Source organism: Nematolebias whitei, unplaced genomic scaffold (genome assembly GCF_014905685.2).
Source record: "Nematolebias whitei isolate Nwh7 unplaced genomic scaffold, NemWhi1 Nwh_scaf_2743, whole genome shotgun sequence".
NCBI lineage: Eukaryota > Metazoa > Chordata > Actinopteri > Cyprinodontiformes > Rivulidae > Nematolebias > Nematolebias whitei.
The window spans coordinates 887-5,635 of NW_023621288.1; the positions used below are offsets into that span (position 1 = coordinate 887).

Genomic DNA, 4,749 nt, shown 5'->3' on the forward strand with positions numbered 1-4,749 from the left:
TGCCTCGACAGCCAGCAATACACAGGGATTCCCTTTTTGCATTTCTCTGCAAATCAAAACAGGCTATCTTTCAAAATAGCAAAATAGCCACTCCATCTTCCACTATTTGGACAGAATTAAGTCAGCAGCTGGAAAACAAGATGTCTCCAAAAGCTCTGTACACTTTTGTAAAAACAAACAGACACAACATCTGGTCATGTTTAGAGATCAATGAGCAGGGAAGTGATTCTGACAGCAGTGAGGACACAGAGTGTGACTCAGGCTCTATTTCTCCTGGACAAGACGACTGCTCAGTGTTTCAGCTTGAAGTTCCTTTTGAGGAATGGATCAAATTTGTACCTGAAAAAGTGGCATATAATGACAAGTTTTCATCTTCTGGTAAAAGGGAATATATGATTTTGAAGGCTCGTACTTGGACTCATGTCATTAATCATCTGATCTGGAAAAAGATCAAAAGCACATGCACATTTGTATTCCAGAGAGCAAAGGTTTATCCAACTGTCACAAGCAACTACATAGATATCAAAGGCTTCTGTAAAGAGTGTCAAGGCCATGTTAAAATGACATGTGACAGAGAGCCAACAGTCAACAGCCCAATGGTGCTCCAGTGTTCCATCGAGGACACCAATATCTCCCTGCACACTAGGCAGTCCAAGAGGTTCATGTCTGGAAACCTTCGTGCACAGATTTCAAAAGACCTGTGTGAGGGCAGGATGGAGCCAGCCGTATGGAGGTCAGCGAAGGCATCCGATTTGATGGATATTGGAGATCCTGAGCCAAGTCACCTGCCAAATTTGGCCACCCTACGAAAAGCTAAGCAGGAGAGAAGAGATCAGGAATTAGGTGACAAAGATCCCATTTTGTCTTTGCAGTTATTAAAACATAGCACACCTCACAGTGGTAGTATAAGAGACATTGGTCTGGACAAGTTCTTCTGCCACTATTGGAGTCCAACACAGCTACATGTATATAACACATTGTCCAAAAAATGTCCCTCTGTAGTTTGCTTTGATGCAACAGGCTCAGTTGTGAGAAGACTGGTGAGACCAAATGGAACATCTGGCCACATCTTATATCAAGGTGTTCTGACAGGGGACAACTGCTCGGTCCCAGTTGTGCAAATGCTGTCAGAGAGACACGACATAAATGCAATTGCAACATGGCTGACAGAATGGCTTCGTACAGGTGCTGCTGTACCAAAGGAAGCCGTGAGTGACTTCTCCCTGGCTATTCTCGGTGCTCTGGTGAGGGCCTTCACTCCTTACCCTGATCTGAAGGCATACATTAACAAATGTTTCCGTCTGCTACTTGGAAACAAGTCAGCAAACTGTCCTCCATGTTTTATCAGAGTTGATGTGGCACACTGCATAAAGATGATCTGCCAGTGGGACTGCCTGAAAAACAAGTCACACCGTGTCAAAGACTTCTTTGTCAGAGCAATAGCCAAGCTTCTACAATCACAGTGTTTGGACCATGCAAAACAGCTGATACATGCGATCACTGTTGTGGCCCTCAGTGAGGCAGAGGGTGATGATAGCTCTGGAGTTCCTCTGGAATCAGAGAGGTGCAAAAAATATCTAAAAACACAGATAACAGAAGACTCCATCATTCCAGCCGAAGACACAAAGGAAGTGCATCAAATGGAACCTTTAGACGAGATCCAGACTGACCTTCGAGACTGGGTATCAAACATATGCGAGAAGAGCAGGTCACTCGCTGCAGCCAATGGGGACAGGGATAACATCCATTTCCTCCCTGAGATTGTTCCACACATTATAAGACTTGCAAGTTACTTGCCACTTTGGACAGGAGTAATGGTCCCCCTCTTCAGAAGCACTAGCCTCACTACAAGCTCAGCCACTGTGGAAGCAGAATTCAAAAATGTAAAACATGGCCTTTTTAAACATGAGAACTTGCCCATTAGACTTGATCGATTTATTTCTCGTCATCTTTCCTTCATCGAAGGAAAAATGAGGATTTGTTCTGGAAAAGTAAAACATGAAATAGCTGGATTAACAAAAGTTTCAGAAACAAACTCTGCTTCCATGAGCACCCACAGTGCTGAAGCCAAGAGAAGAATAGATTCTCACCATTCTCCAGAACTTGATGAAACAAACATTCCGCCAACAGATGAAGATGTGGTAGAAAACTGGAGGGGACTAATTCTTCCACCGAAAAAAAGGAAGAGGACTTCATATCTTACTTCCTGCACTGAATGGCTCCATGCAGATCCATCTGTTCGGGGAAAAAGAGTGAAAGTGGGACTATTAAAAAATGGAAACCTGCATCAACCTATTAAAGTTGGAAAATTAACAATATCTGTCCAGAACACATGTGCATTTGATGCTTTCTGTCAGTGCTTATGCTGTGCTTTCTGTGACAGCTCAGCATTTCAAAATGTTGTCAGGAATGACAGTGACAACCCCATCTTGCAGCTTGTGAAAGCCATTACTGCAGATGGTGTGACCCCAAAGATATACTCACAGAGGGCAGAGCTGCTTAGTGCAATGTTTCAAAAAATCGAGTTGAAGTCTGGAGCCCACCAAATCGATGCCCAGTGCAATATCTCCACTGTCATTGGTAAAACAATGAGAAATGTATCAAGCATTTACCTGTCTAAACACTGCTCTTCTCAGTACTGCCAGCTAAACAAAGGAACAACTAGGGAAGTACCATTTGTTTCTCCTGACATTTCTGTCCTGATGAAGTCTGGCTTGGCTCAGCTTGGTACTTCAGTCGAAAATGGACTCTTACTTCCAGAGTCTACCTGCCTTCGCCAACTACAGAAAGAATCAGAATGTCCAGTTGCATTCAAAACAGGAGACAGCACGTCAGGGAAAATACTCTGTGCAGGAACTCTAACTCACAGCTACCGAATTGGAGAAATAGCATGGATTGTCACTGACCTCTTACAAACTACTCAGTTTACTTTGAGTGAATTTCCCTCCGTTGTGGCTCTCCAAGGAAAGACATTCACTTTGAGAGGAGTCATCGTTTTCAAGGGAAGCTTGACCAAAGATGTTATGGGACATCACACTGCATACTGCCGTAGAGCTCCGTGTGTGTGGGAGCTTTATGATGACCTGGCAAAAGCAGTGAAGACGGTGTCAGAGAAGGAAAAAATTCAACCACATGCAGCATTATACACAGCAGACTGAATGCTGTGAATGAACACATTCCACTTGGAAGTTTTCAGAAGCCCAGGTCAAAAGCAAATAGTTTGTTATTGTTTGATATTATAATTTATTTACAGTCAGACCATAAACAGGTTGTGTTTTATGTTTTTTGTGACCAATTATTACATGGCAAAGTATGTTTAAGTGTACCAATGGTGGTTTATTGAAATGTTTTAGTTTGTAATTCTTTTCCTATTACATCTCTCAAAAATATTTTTTTTCAAAGAGTTTGTATACCTGTTATATACAAAAGATATTAATTTACAATTATCAACAAGTCCCTTTTTCGTTTTGTTGTGACCATGTCTCAGTGTGAAAAAAAGATGTTCAATCTTTAAACATCAGAATGTTCAATTGTTAAAAAAAAATCATTTTCCAAAAGAAAAGTGTTTGTTATTCTTTGAAAGTATAATGTATATTACATTTTCAAACATTACATTGGATATATGTGATCTTAGAAGTCATGGTTCATTACTTTTTTCAATTAATTATAATCGAAAACCTTTACTGCTCCACAATAAGGAAATGTTGGTGTCCGCAACAAACCATAAAGAAATGAAAGTATACAGGTTCATGACATTAAAAAGGTAGAAGATGTTCCAGGCTAAAAGTTATAACGAACAAAATGCAAAAACAAAAAGGCTGAATATGAGTTACAGTGAAGGACTGGAGAAATACAATACTGAGCGGGTAACAGAACGTTATTAATGTGCCCACCTAATGTGGATTTACCTTATTGTAAAACCCAAGTATGAAATGTTAAAGATTCCAATAAGGACACAGGTAAGTTTTGCTGGAAATGAGACAAGATTCAGAAAATTCTACATAATTTATTAAGCTTCAATAACGTCTTTAATTGCTGATAACCTGAATTTCATTAGTGAATACATTTAACGAAAATTTTTAGAAAAATAGCTACATTTCAAATGAAAATGAGACTTACCAATGGGGTAAGTACTGTAGTGAGGGAAGGGACAACATCCAGCGCAGAGAAGAAAGGGATCACCCTGGACTCTTCAACGACAAAACAAAAAATTAAAAAAAAGGTAAAAAGAAAAAGGTGCTTGCACAAAACACACAAGCCCGGACAGTACCACGAGGTGTCACCACTGCCACCACAGAAGCATTAGTCTCTAAAAGAAATGAAAGAAACAATATGCGTAAACAATGGTGCAATGGCACTACAATGTTGCACTTTATCCCCTTAGTATCTTCCCTGAAAGAGATGACGTCTAGATGGGAGCATATGTTGTTCTAGAACCTGAACATAGTTCTCTGCATTAATGGTGCCTTTCCAGACATGCAAGCTGCCCATGCCACAAGCGCTCATGCAACCCCATACCATCAGTGATGCAGGCTTCTGAACGGAGCGTTAACAACTTGGGCTATCCTTGTCCTCTCTGGTCCGGATGACATGGCGTCCCAGTGTTCCATAAAGAACTTAAAACCGTGACTCATCTGACCACAGAACAGTCTTCCATTTTGCCACACTCCATTTTAAATGACCCCTGGCCCAGTGCAAACGTCTGAGCTTGTGGAGCTTGCTTAGAAATGGCTTCCTCTTTGCACTGTA

At 41.0% G+C, this 4,749-nt stretch overlaps 1 long non-coding RNA gene across 1 annotated transcript; it reads right to left on the reverse strand.

Annotated features, from left to right (window-relative positions):
* Window positions 1-2,199: 2,199 nt before the first annotated feature.
* Window positions 2,200-2,997, reverse strand: LOC119429564. Its single transcript, XR_005187802.1, has 4 exons — window positions 2,907-2,997; window positions 2,674-2,780; window positions 2,485-2,571; window positions 2,200-2,235 (listed from the first exon to the last, which is right to left on the reverse strand). It is a non-coding gene; the product is annotated as an uncharacterized LOC119429564 (long non-coding RNA).
* Window positions 2,998-4,749: the final 1,752 nt, after the last annotated feature.